General features: G+C 38.7%; 1 pseudogene; it reads right to left on the reverse strand.

Annotated features, from left to right (window-relative positions):
* Nucleotides 1–2,791: 2,791 nt before the first annotated feature.
* Nucleotides 2,792–9,199, reverse strand: LOC148998671 (stearoyl-[acyl-carrier-protein] 9-desaturase 6, chloroplastic pseudogene; annotated as a pseudogene).
* Between the last annotated feature and the right edge of the window lie 5,719 nt (nucleotides 9,200–14,918).

The raw sequence follows: 14,918 nt of genomic DNA on the forward strand, positions 1-14,918 counted from the left end.
CGTTGAATGACATATCTAGGATTGTCTAGTAGTGTTTGGCTAGGATGTCCTGTTATGTCAGACCCTAATCGGAGGGGTATTGAGACCGAACGACCCGTGGTAGCAATGGGGATTCATGGGCGCTCAAGACCGGTAACCAACCCGTGAGAGGACAGGAATCACATTGTGGGGGCCATTTATTGGTAGGGTTGCATATGGTTAGACTTGGGCTCACGGGCGCTTAAGACCGGTAACCAACCCGTGAGAGGACGTGAGAGCTTCCCGTTTACCATATGTGGATAACCAATAGGGTTGATGAGTCCGTAGTCGGGGACTATGAGGACTCTAGTGTGAAGGATACCGGAAAGGATCGTCGGGGACGAGGAATGGACGTATCTGGATCTGACTTGATGTAACTAAGTAGAAGACTTGCATTTGGCTAGGTTTTACCCTGACATGCGCCGGTACTTATACCAAATAGTTGTGAGAGAGTGTGTTGACTTAACCCCTGCCATGGTTTGTCCTGAGGGATGAAGGACCCATTACCAATCGGCTGCTCAAGACCGGTGAAATGATCCGTGAGAGAATCCAAGATATCTTAAATGGTTGAGGATGTGAGCGGACCTTCCTAATGAGGTACGGTGCTATGACTTAAAGCATGTCTGCCAATAGAGACCAGCATACATAGAGTTAGATTCATTCATTCATTGCTTGTCTCATATCATATTGCATTTATGTTTGTTCTGGAATCCTCGCCATTTATGTTATTATGGATTTTAACTGCTTTACTGAGTTTCTTTGAAACTCATTCCTTTATTGTACAATGTTTGTTAGACTATCCTGCAGGTACTGAGTACTATGACGGTCCCTATGAAGAAACGCAAGGCGAAGAGGCATATCTCCAGGAAGGTGATTGCGGTTACCACAATTACACTGAAGATCCCGCGAGTGGTTATGCTCCGTACGATGCTTAGTCCGACCATTGAGTGGAAGCGTCCTTGTGCCATTTATGAGATTTACACTTATAAGGATGTTGTCTATAAAGTGGAGAACAATTTAGTTACCCAATGTACTTGCTACTGGGATTAGATTTTGTCTAATTTATTCTTTTAGAGCTACTTTTCCGCTGGTTGTAGAGTGGGATTTTTGCCTCACTTTACTTATCTGTTTGACACTCTGATTATATTTATCATTCTGATTCATTCTGATTCATTCTTTCTTTATTGGATCTATGGTTTATCTTCCACACTTTTATTATGATTGTTCAAGATTATGTTATTGTTTATGTGGGAGGTTGATCACTCGATACCTGATCTTCGGGCTGTGGATCACACTCTCGGGTATGCCAGATAGGGTACCGGCTGGGAGGACGTGACATGCGGCTTATGTTCCAATTGCTCCACCACAGCGCACAAAGATGAGTCCCCAAATAAAGTTTGGAATATATGTTGGATATGAATCTCCTTATATAATTAAATATCTTGCAAATGATAGGAGATTTATTTAAAGCAATACTTGTTGAGTATTATTTTGGTGAATTAGTTTTTTCAACATGAGGGGGAGAGAATAAACAGTTGAGTGCTCCAATCAAGATTGATGTCCCAGCAGGACAATCTATCAGTGCAAATGAAATTAAACCACGGTTAAAACGTGGAAGATCAATCGATTCCAAGAATAAAATCCTAGAAAATGAAATGAGCAAATGATTAAGATGATCATAATATGGAGACAAATGATTATGAAGATCCTGAAGACATAAGTTTCTATAAAACCCCATAAGAGGTTCAGAGTACCTGAAAATAATGAAGATATCTCGATTAGTTATGTCATTGCAGGAAAAAGATGGAACCGAAAATATAAAGTTGTTGACAACAATTTTTACATATAATGTTTTTGTTGAAATAATGCAACAAAACGAGGATATTGAATATAACTTTGTTGATGAATATAATGAATAAATGATTGGCCAAAATGTACAAATGCAATTCAAGTAGAATTGAATTTGTTTGAAAAAGTGGACCTGTAGTCCAACATTTGAAGATATAAAGCCAGTGGGGGTACAAATGAGTTTTCGTGCGAAAAATGAAATGAGAAAAAGAATTAAATTGTGATATATAAAGCATGAATTATGGCACAAGAATTTTTGCATAGGCCTGGCATTGATTATATGGAAATATGTTCTTTTGTGGTGGATGCAATCATCTTCAGATATCATATTAATCTGACAGTATATGAAAATTTTGACATGCGTCTAATGGATATTATTATAGCCTATTTATATGGCTCACTTGAATATGAAATTTATATGAAAATCTCTGAAATATTCAAAATGTCTGAAGCATATAAAAATTCTTATGAAGTTTGTTTAATAAGACTTCAGAGATGATCATGACATATATGGTATAATCTCCATAGTGGATATTTACTAAATGAATAATATATGACCCAATTTATTATTGTACCTTTATTAAATGATATGGATCTAACTTTGTTATAATAAGTGTATATATTGATATCATCAAAACTCCTGAAGAGTTTTCAAAAGCATTAGATTATTTGAAGAAAGTTGAAATGAAAATCTTGAAAAGACAATGTTTTGTCTTGACTTGTAAATTGAGCATTTGACAAATGAAATATTCGTTCATCAATCAACTTTTATAGATAATATTTTGAAACGATTTTTCATAGAAAAAGTACATCCATTGAGTACCCCAATCATAGAAAAAGCACTACACAGGGACTTCTTTATTGAAGATCCAGCTAAAGCATAGGGTTTGTGGCTTCGCTTCTAGGTAATAATATTTAAAAAGCACTACACTGTGACTTCTTTGTTGAGGATCCAACTAAAGCGTAGGGTTTGTGGCTTCATCTTTTGGGCTCTTTCTTCAGCCCATTCTTGTAGTTTTTGAATCTTACGAGGCAACCCACAAACCAAATCCTGGGCTTTCTAGCCTTCACCGTTGAGACCCACAACCTTCTCCAGCTTCCATCTCCCAATCAAGAACTCTAATATGTCCAAGTAATCGGCAATGGTGTAAACACCAAGCTTCTGTGTTACAATGGAGAAATGGTTGAAGATATTCGAGTTTTCACCATCGAACATCAAGTAGGCCGGCATCGTAATGTTTGGACCCAAAGTATCAGCAATTGCTGGCATGGCATCTGTGGGGTCTACCTCTAATAGCTTCTCCATCATCCGTTGATACCCTTTTTCATGTCGCTTCTCGTCAGCTGCAATGGTACCACAGATAGTGGCTAACACAGGATCACCGCTCTGCTTTGCCAACAAAGCTGTTTTGCCATGTGTTATGAATGTTGCCCGTTCTTGAAAGGAAGTGTACGTGATTCCCATGTACGGAGTGATTTTTAATATTGGGCTCTGTCATTAGACACCAAAAGAGCAAATAAAATGTCAATGATACACAGATGCATTCATGAGTGGTGAAAATTTCAGAATCTAGATGTTTAGTATGTGCTCTTTTCATACTTTTACTACATATTAGAAGGGTTCTATTGATACTCACTCGGAGTCTCACCTTTGATTTATTGTGTTAGCACTCAAAGGTAGACGTAATGTATGGTGGATAAATGTCAGGAGAACACATACATCTTCAAGACTCAAAATCTCAGTCCCACGATGGTAGTGCATGGGTTTTAATGTCATACCATACAAAATAGATATTACTAAAATGTTGGGTCCTCGATAGTTAGTTAATGTGGCTTGTGCTGCCCAACATTGCATGGTATATTTTAATTTCGATTATTTAAATAAACATGTGAAGATTTCATCTACTTGAGTGAAGAAAAAAGAAAGAAAGGAAGAAGATAGAAATCGAACTAACTCGAGTCGTTGGACCGAACAAACCAAACCAAATGGAATTGTTGATCAAACGCATCTCTTCTTCTCCATCGAACCTCAGTACTCTTTTTCTTCTCCATCAAAGTGTCCCACGATCTTTTTTCACAACATCACAAAAACTCTAATTTCACGACACTGAGTACGAGCACAACCACACCAATAGATGATACCATCGACGCCATAGATGGATCAGTTTGAAAACAATTGATAGGGCAGGTAAACAGATTGAAGATGAATCAGATTGAGAAAGAATGAAAAAGAGGGACGGAAAAGAGAAGAGAAAGCAGATGGAGAGGAGAGAAAAGTTTGGCATGCATGGTTCAAGCAAGCATAGACATAAGCTTGTCTTCACCTAAAGAGAAAGATTGTTGGGAAACCCTGTTGTTGACGATTGAGGGATCTGCACGCACACCATAACTGTTGTTGTAATCACAGTACTCCTTTAGAGCTGAAACGTACATAAAGTACTTTCTTTAAGGTATTTAGACACCCCGAATTGTGCAATATGGGTTCTAAAAGTGTCTTCACCCCAAGATCAGTCAGCCCAAACCTTTAAGGTTGCACCCCAGAAAGGTTTACTCAAGGTGTAAAACCCAGCCCTAACCTTGACCCGGAAACCTTGTTATTTGTAGGTCCGATGACCCGGAGTAAAGTAAGAAGTCAGCTTTGGGCCATCCCAGTGGAGGACTTGGTGTCTGGCTTTGAATCCATGAAAGTTGATGATGAAGTTCTATTTATGGAAACTGAATCTCGATGAAGATCGGATTAGTTGATGGACTTGGAGTGCTCTCTATCTTGGTTTGAAGACATTTCTACCTATTAGGTAAGTCACTTGACATGTGTGCAAAACCCCTTTAGGATTGGATTTGATCTGGGCCTTCAATTCCCTGTTTTGGTCTTGCTGTCTGCATTGGTCGACTGATTGGTCAACTGGGCCAATCGACCAATCCACTCGACCAATGAGTGCTGTCTTTGGCAATTAGGTTTTTCTTGCTCTATTTAAGTCCAATCTCGAGTCCACTTCGTATTTGCTGCCTCCAAACTCTTTGGAACGAACCAAAGACCTCTGCAAGTCATCTCCCTTGCATCCTTGGTGTTTTCTTGACGGATCTTCGTCGAAACTCTTCCTTTTGCATCAAAAGGTATGTCTACTCTCTCTTCTTCTCCTCCATCTTTGTTTTTCTTTCCTTTTTGAGTTGAGACAGTAGAAGAGATGCTGCATTCTCTGTTGCAAACATCTCTGAACATGTTCTCATGATCATCCTAAGGATTTGAGGCTAGAACAATGATCTTAACCATGATCATTGCAAGCTTTTGAAGGAATCATGATCAAACCATGATCTAATCTCGTTAAACTTCTGATTTGAATTCTGATCTCTTTGGATCTTCTATATTGATCATGTTAGTAGTTAATTACTTGTGTTTTCTTTCCATGATCCATAATCTATCAATTTCTAGTTGTTCTCTTCTACCATACTATGTGTTCTTCATGAAGCATGGTAGTTACATATATGGTAGGTTTTATTTCCTTATTTAGATTTATGCTTCTAAGCCTTGTTCCTTGAAGATTTAAGTATGTTTTTCATGATACCTTTACCTGAAGCAATGATCCATCCTCCTATTGTTTTTGTCTTTGATTTCTATTTCGAATTCATCAAGATCCATGGTTGATCTAATTATGGTAACTTTTTGTTTCCTAATTTGGATCTTGAAGTCTTGAATTGATTGGTGTTTTGAAGTCCCCTATATGTTAGAATACTACTGATGTAGTTTACCCCTTGATTAGTACCCTTTTGAACCACCAAATTCGGATTTCATATCTTAAAACTCTGTTTTTTTAGGCTACTGTCTGCATTGGTCGAGTGGATTGGTCGACTGGTCTCTGTTTTTTTAGGCTACTGTCTGCATTGGTCGACTGATTGGTCGACTGGACCAGTCGACCAATCCACTCGACCAATGAGTACAAAGAACTCTAATTGGTCTGTGTTGGATGTTTTGGTATCTTTTCTGTTAGGGATCTTTCCTAATATGTTGTATATACTTGTTTAGGACCTCCTTCTCAAGTTTGCCAAGATCTTACTTGATTTCTTAGGATTCCTTTGCGAGTTATAAAAGGTAAGGATGGTTATTTCCTTAATTACATAGATAGCATGAATCTAGTTTCTATATTTGAATATCATTGACATGTTTCCTAAATTAGATTCTTACAATGATATACTACTGTTGCATAACTTTGATTACAATAGCATTACTTATTCATATTAAATTGATTCATGTATGATTTACTTACCAATTATATACAAGTGATTGTAATTATTGATTTCTTTCCATATATGAAGTTACCATATATGTGATGATATGAATTGATGCATGTGTATGCTTAAGTATGGTTTGGAAAGGAGAGGTGTCCTTTTGACATTTCTGTCCTTGGACTACTACGGGAATATTATGGGATGTTTCCGGAGATGCCCTCTGGACACCTTCCTAAACTCGTTGGATGACATATCTAGGATTGTCTAGTAGTGTTTGGCTAGGATGTCCTGTTATGTCAGACCCTAATCGGAGGGGTATTGAGACCGAACGACCCGTGGTAGCAATGGGGATTCATGGGCGCTCAAGACCGATAACCAACCCGTGAGAGGACAGGAATCACATTGTGGGGGCCATTTATTGGTAGGGTTGCATATGGTTAGACTTGGGCTCACGGGCGCTTAAGACCGGTAACCAACCCGTAAGAGGACGTGAGAGCTTCCCGTTTACCATATGTGGATAACCAATAGGGTTGATGAGTCCGTAGTCAGGGACTATGAGGACTCTAGTGTGAAGGATACCGGAAAGGATCGTCGGGGACGAGGAATGGACGTATCCGGATCCGACTTGATGTAACTAAGTAGAAGACTTGCATTTGGCTAGGTTTTACCCCGACATGCGCCAAGACTTATACCAAATGGTTGTGAGAGAGTGTGTTGACTTAACCCCCGCCATGGTTTGTTCCGAGGGATGAAGGACCCATTACCAATCGGCTGCTCAAGACCGGTGAAATGATCCGTGAGAGAATCCAAGATATCTTAAATGGTTGAGGATGTGAGTGGACTTTCCTAAAGAAGTACGGTGCTATGACTTAAATCATGTCTGCCAATAGAGACCAGCATACATAGAGTTAGATTCATTCATTCATTGTTTGTCTCATATCATATTGCATTTATGTTTGTTCTGGAATCCTGTCATTTATGTTATTATGGATTTTTTTTGCCCTTCTTACCGAGTTTCTTTGAAACTCATTCCTTTATTGTACAATGTTTGTTAGACTATCCTGCAGTACCGAGTACTATGACGGTCCCTATGAAGAAGCGCAAGGCGAAGAGGCATATCTCGGGGAAGGTGATTGCGGTTACCACAATTACACTGAAGATCCCGCGAGTGGTTATGCTCCGTACGATGCTTAGTCCAACCATTGAGTGGATGCGTCCTTGTGCCATTTATGAGATTTACACTTATAAGGATGTTGTCTATAAAGTGGAGAACAATTTAGTTACCCAATGTACTTGCTACTGGGATTAGATTTTGTCTAGTTTATTCTTTTAGAGCTACTTTTCCGCTGGTTGTAGAGTGGGATTTTTGCCTCACTTTACTTATCTGTTTGACACTCTGACTATATCTATTATTCCGATTCATTTATGATTCATTCTTTCTTTATTGGATCTATGGTTTCCATCTTCCGCACTTTTATTATAATTTTTCTTTATTATTTTTTTTTTTTTGTGGGGGATTTTTCACTTCCATACTTTATTTTTTGTCCTTCCTCCCCACTCTCCTGTTGTTTAGAGTTAGCGGGCGGGGTAAGACAACAAAACAATTTATTTTTTTTTTTTTTCTCAAAAAAAAAAAAAAAAAAAAAAAAAAAAGGAGAAAGAGGAGGAGGAATTCTGTGTGTCAAGAATGAGCACGAAATTGAGTTTATATAGAGCCCCAAAGGCTGTGGGTGAAAGGGTAAGGCTGTGAGGGTACCTTTCAGCTCAACTCTCTTCAGCAAGGTACCTCCAGCTGACCTCCTTATAGGAGAGTGCCTCTCAAATGGCATCTCCACGTATTCACCCAGTAGTGGGCTTTCCAGAATAGGGCCCATGACAAACTAGGCCTTCCGGATCAAGCCCACAACCCAAGTCCCAAGTCCCAAGTCCCAAGTCATATATATATATATATATATATATATATATATATATATATATATATATATATATATATATATAATCATGGCAGGGTCACTATAGGGTATCAAGTAAATTAATAATACCTGGGCTCTTACTATATAAAAACCATATAATCATATCCTCTCCACCCGATGTGGGACTAAATAAAACCATGGATAAAAGACACAATTAAAATAAATAAAATATTTATATAAAGTTTTTAAACATATTTACAACAATCCCCCACAATGGTTAAAACTTCAAATACAAAGGCTGAAGACTCAAGCAGCAGTGAACACATTAGACACAATAGGACACTTCGTTGTAGATGTCTTTCGGACTTGAATCTACACTAGATCTGATAAAGCACGCTACAGAGTACCGGTGAAGTCTGACTTCTTGAACCTATCCTCTTCAGTGTAGCTGGCTACTTCGATCACCATTCATATCCAATTGGTCGACCTTCTTAACAACCCCTTTATAAAGAAAAATAGACATTTTTATCGGCCTTGTCTCGAATCTTGGTCTCACAGATATTTAAGGAACTTTACCTGTGTAATATTTCCAACTGAAGGCGGCCTCACCCTCTATATCTGTTTAGGTCAGCATTAGGTGTGCACCACATTCGACACACCCCCACATTTCGTGAGCTATGCTTGATTAAGAGTCAGTTACTCATCCTATCAACAATATGGTGGTACTACTTTACTATAATTATTCAGAATGGGTATAGTAGTACAAACAGGTCATCTAGTGACTTCGTTGCTTACCCTTTGAACCTAATTCAGGATTTAACCTCTTCACATAGGTTGGGTGTCCGTCACATGACCTATGTCGCAGGTCTTGATCCCATTCCCATAAGTGCTTTATTAAAAGCTCTTGTAGGCATAACTTTAGTGAACATATCAGCTAAATTCTCCTCTGATTTCACGTAATCAATTGCAATTGTTCCTTCATCAATATATTGCCTTACAAGATTATGTCGAAGACGTATGTGTCTTCTTTTGCCATTATATACCCGATTCTTGGCTCTTCCTATAGCTGCTTTACTGTCACAGTGCAGCGATATAGGTGGCATTGGTTTGGGCCATAGAGGTATATCTGCAATCATGTTTCTAAGCCATTCAGCTTCACTTCCAGCCTTTTCCAAAGCTACAAATTCTGCTTCCATTGTAGAAGATGTTCCACATGATTGCTTAACTAACTTCCATGAGATTGCTCCTCCACCTAGCATAAACACATATCCACTTGTAGCTAGTGTTTCTCTTGAATCTGAGATCCAATTAGCATCACAGTGTCCATCCAAGACAGAGGGATTTCCACTATAGTGAAGTCCATAATGCATAGTACCCTTAAGATACCGAAGTAATCGTTCAATTCCAAGCCGGTGCTCTTTACTAGGATTATGAGTATGCTTTGGCTCAATTTTCCATTGTTAGAGCAATATCGGCCTAGTACGAGTTCATCGGATATGTTCTGAGATCCAATAACTCTGTGAGTATCTCTTTCGATTTCTTGGTTCTCCAATATTTTTCTGAAAATTACTTTCCATAGTTAAAGGAGTTTTGAACGAACCAGAATCATAAAAACCAAACTTCTTAAGCATATTTTCCACATAATGAGCTTGAGAGAGTATAATTTCTCTTTCTTTTCTGATGATTCTAATTCCCAGAATTACATCAGCAGTGCCCAAATCTTTGGTGTCAAATAAAGACACTAGCAGTTTCTTAGTTTGATTAACTATTTCTAGGCTTCTTCCCATGATCAACATGTCATCTACATAAAGTAGAATAAAAACACCCTTCCCTTGATGAAACTTACTATATAAGCACCTTTCAGAATCATTGACACTAAAACCCTTTGAAATGAGAGCAGTATCAAATTTCTCATGCCATTGCTTGGGTGCTTGTTTTAACCCATACAATGACTTGACTAATTTACAAACCTTATTAGGTTGACCAAGAGATACATAACCTTTTGGTTGTCTTATGTAGATCTCTTCCTCCAATTCCCCATTTAGGAATGCTGTCTTTACATCCATTTGGTGTATCACCAAATTGTAGATAGATGCAATAGCCATGAGAACTCTCACTGTAGTTATTCTTGCTACGGGTGCAAAGGTGTCAAAGTAATCTATGTCTTTCTTTTGCCTAAAACCTTTGACTACAAGTCTGGCTTTAAACTTATCTAAGGAACCATCAGGTTTCAATTTCTTTCAAAATATCCACTTGGTTTCTAACACCTTTGAACCTTGAGGAAGATTTACCAATTCCCAAGTGTGATTAGCTATGATGGAATCTAGTTCACTCTTTATAGCTTCCTTCCAAAAGACTGACATCCGGAGAAGTGCTCGCTTCACTATAAGTGAGAGGGTCATTGTCTATAAGATAGACTATCCACTCATCAGATGAAAATTTAGCTTTCCTTTGTCTTTTGCTTTTCCGTATAGGATTCTCATTTCCACTTGGAGTCAATATTATCTCTTTTCCACTGTCTTGTATCAATTCATGAGATAAATCAGCTGTTGTAGCCAAATCATTTCCATGATTCATAATGCTACTTCCAGACTCACTGTCAAGTCTATTAAATTTAAAAGGAAATATTCTTTCAAAGAATTTAGCATCCCTTGTCTCAATTATTGAATTTTCCTCACAAATTTCTTCAATGGTTCTTATAACCATGCAACGGTATGCGTGAACTATGTCTTGCATATCCTAAAAACACACGATCAATGGTTTTAGGACCAACTTTTTCGCTTCTTAGGTTTGGAATGGCCACTTTGACCAAACAACCCCATGTTCTCAAGTGTTTTACACTTGGTTTCCTTAAATACCATTTTTCATATGGTATCATTCGAGTTTTCTGTGGGGAATTCTGTTTAAAACATAACATGAAGTTAATATTGCATCCCCCACAAGTCAAGTGGTAAGCCAGAACTTATTAACATTGCATTCATCATCTCTTTTAATGAACGATTTTTCCTTTATGCTATCCCATTAGATTTTGGTTGATATGGGGCAGTGGTTTCATGAATAATGCCATTCTCTTCAAAGAATTTACTAAGGCTGAAATATTCGACCCTCTGTCGGTCCTTAGCCTTTTTATCTTTCTTCCAAGTTGATTCTCCACTTCGCTTTATAAGGCAGAAAGGCATTGCAAGCTTCATTCTTAGATTTCGGTAGATATATCATAGTATATCTAGAACAGTCATCTATAAAGGTGATAACATACTTATTACCACCTCTTGATTCTTGTGATTTGAAATCACATAAATCACTATGCACTAGTTCTAGCAAATTCGTTTTCCTATCCACTGACTTATGAGGTTTCTTTGTAAATTTAGCCTCAACACAAATTTGACATTTAGTCAGTGGTGGTTTAACACTATGTATAATGTCCAACTTACATAATTGAGATATATAAGGTGCACTACTTGTGACCTAGTCTACCATGCCATAAATCAAAAGAATAAAAAACATAAGCGAGAATCGAAGTATTTATTAATTCGGTAATACTCAATACAAAGAGGCCATCATTTAGATAACCTTTTCCAATAAATACATCATTTTTCAAGAGAAGCTGCTTTGTCTACTTCAAAAGGACGGTTTGAACCCGGCTTTATTCGGGAGCGGACCGGAGATCAGATTTCGCCTTACATCGGTACATAGAGAACATTCTCCAACCTCAGAATTTTTCAGAGGTCAACTTCGGGGTGATTTGTCCTTTTCCGATTACATTGGCTGGTTGAGAATTTCCCATGAAGATCTTGTCGTGACATCGAGTACTTGGAGAAGAAGCTCCTATCTCCACAAATGAGCTGGTAGCTTTTGTATCTATCACCCGGGATGTTGACTTTTCAACTACAAAAGCCTCTGTTATCATTGCGGTGTAGATCTCGGGAATCAATCGGATTAGCCCTTGCTTTCTCGATCCTCCTTTCTTCTTTACCACTGCAATCCTTAATGAAATGCCCGGGTTTGCCACACTTGAAGCATGCTCTCTTCTTCTTTTTGAAGGTAGAATCTTGATTGGGTTTCAGAGACTTATTAAATTTCTTTTTCTATTCAGTCTCTACCAAGTTGGCCTTAGGCTTATTGGAACTACTAGATTCGTTCCTAAGTCGGTTCCTCTCTTCTATTCTGATCCGAACCACAACACTGTCAAAGGCCCAGTCCTTCCTCTTCTGTTTCATTGAGACCTTAAAGGCACTCCAAGAGGAAGGAAGCTTATGTATCAAGGCACTGGTCACAAAGGCATCTGGCAGAATGATATTCTCTTTTGCCAGATTCCCCACCAACACTTGATACTTGTTTACTTGGTCAGAGAAGCTAATCCCATCGACCATCGTAAATTCCAGAAAGGTTTCAACCACAAACCTTAAGTTACCGGCATCCTCAAGAGTATACTTCTTGACTAATGCCTCCCAGATTTCATAAGCAAATTCAAAAGAGCTATACACATTGTATAACTCATTTGACAACGCATTTAGAATGCGATTCTTACATTTGAAATCTACAGTGAACCATTCGATCCTTTTCTGATCGAATGTAGGATCACTTGACTTATCAGGTTGGGGTTCACTCAGCACAAATGCTATCCCAGCTTCCATAAGTGCAAAATATAGCATTTTCTTCCAACGTTTAAAGTTCTCACCTTTGAACTGCTCGATTTTGTCAAAATCTGACTTTCCGGTTGGTGGTTGTGAAGCTTGCAGAGATGGAAGAGGAGTGTTGTTCTCAGTGACTTTCTCATGTGTACTTACGTTTGCAGAGTCCTTCATGTTGGTCTCTTTTCCAACAGTTGTGTTGACTACTTCAGTGTTTCAGTAGCCATAGTAGAAAATTCTAAATACCTTAAACTTGTTGTTGACGATTGAGGGATCTGCACGCACACCAGAACTGTTGTTGTAATCACAGTACTCCTTTAGAGCTGAAACGTACATAAAGTACTTTCTTTAAGGTATTTAGACACCCCGAATTGTGCAATATGGGTTCTAAAAGTGTCTTCACCCCAAGATCAGTCAGCCCAAACCTTTAAGGTTGCACCCCATAAAGGTTTACTCAAGGTCTAATCAAGTTGTGTTCACTGCTTAATAGAATAACAGGGAGAGAGAGAGAGAGAGAGAGGAGGAGGAATTCTGTGTGTCAAGAATGAGCACGAAATTGAGTTTATATAGAGCCCCAAAGGCTGTGGGTGAAAGGGTAAGGATTGTGAGGGTACCTTTCAGCTCAACTCTCTTGACAAGGTACCTTCAGCTGACCTCCCTACAGGAGAGTGCCACTCAAATGGCATCTCCACGTATTCACCCAGTAGTGGGCTTTCCAGAATAGGGCCCATGACAAGGGGCCCTCGGGGGCGGGCCCCGCCCCGGGGGGCGGGGGCCCGGGGCCGGGGGCCAAGGGATTAAACTCCCCCCCCGGGGGGGAAAAAAAAAAAGAGAGGGGGGGGGGCGGGGGGAGGGGGGGGTGCGCCCCCCCCCCCGGCTGGGCGTCGGGGTGGTGGGGGGGCGGCGCCGCGGGCAAAAATAAAAAAAAAAGAAGGGGGGGGGGGGGAAAAAGGGCGCCGAAGGAAAATTAAGGTTTTAGACAGGGTTTTCCAATGGACCACTAGAGTGGCCGGTTGCTTGGTCAATCGACCGCCTTAAGCAACCGCCCCCTAGTACGTATTTGGGCATTTCGCTTTACGGTAGATCCCTAACACCGCTGCGACTTTAACCAACATGTAGGGAGTCTTACCTTGCTCACGGACATCTTCTGGCTCCACTTTTCTCATACTGGATATCCATCTGCCCAACCATCTAGATTCTGGCTGAATCTTCTTTCGGTTCCCAGTAAGGCAAGTTCTTCACCAACAATATCTAGATCCATGGGCTTTGGGGCTGAAATATAGGCTTCAATCCAGGATGGCCGACAACTTCTTCCTGAGTCAAATGTCCCAATGAATCCTGAGTCAAATGTCCCTAAAAATCTACCCAAAAAAAAAAAGTCCCTAAAATTTTAGGGATATATCGAGGTTTCGGTGGTTGACGACTTATAGTCCAAATTTCATACTTTGGTTATCCTTCTATTTCCTATTTTTATGTAAGAGTTTTTTTTTATTTTTATTTCAATGCATTTTCGCTAGCTCTTATTGTTTGTGGGTGTTGAAATCATGTATAGTTACGCAGGAAAAAAAATGAATGAAAGAAGGAAAATAAATTTGAGTTCTTAGTGTCTCAAAATAGAAGGTTATGTTTTAATGTCAAAAAAACAAAAATGTCCCACCGCCTTTTGCAAAGGAAATATTTTTGGGTAAATATCACTTACCACCCCTCTTAGCTGAACAAATAACACTTAGACCCCCTCTTAGTTGGATAATGTCACTTACATCACCTCTTACCTAGCAAATATATCAAACACCTCCCCTCTATTAACTTTTTCGGTTAAATATAACTTTACCGTTAAATATTTTTCTAAAACTCCAAACTACCCTTGGCTGAAAACATTTTTTTAGTTGAAACCCTAAATTACCGTAATCACCCTAGCAGTTAAAATACTAAATTACCCTCAATTAAAATAATTATTAAAAACCATAATACCATAGTTAAAACCCAAATTATCTTTAATTATTAAACCCCAACGTACCTTTTTTTATTATTATTTTATAAAACAACTAAATAAAAACGCGTACTACTTGATGTAAAAATGCAATTTAAATTGAGAAGATGAAACGTCGATTCTCTCTCTATTTTTTTTTACTTTTAAATTAAAGAATTGAAGTTAATTAAGGGTGTTTTGGGTCAAGATGTCTCAATTTAAATTGCATTTTCATATCAAGTAGTACGTGCTTTTTTAGTTGTTTGAAAAAAAAAAAAAAAAAAAAAAAAAAAAAAAAAAAAGACTACATTGGGG

This window comes from Hakea prostrata, unplaced genomic scaffold, assembly GCF_041222555.1.
Source record: "Hakea prostrata isolate BN-2017 unplaced genomic scaffold, UWA_Hpros_2 contig_193, whole genome shotgun sequence".
In the NCBI taxonomy this organism is placed as follows: domain Eukaryota; kingdom Viridiplantae; phylum Streptophyta; class Magnoliopsida; order Proteales; family Proteaceae; genus Hakea; species Hakea prostrata.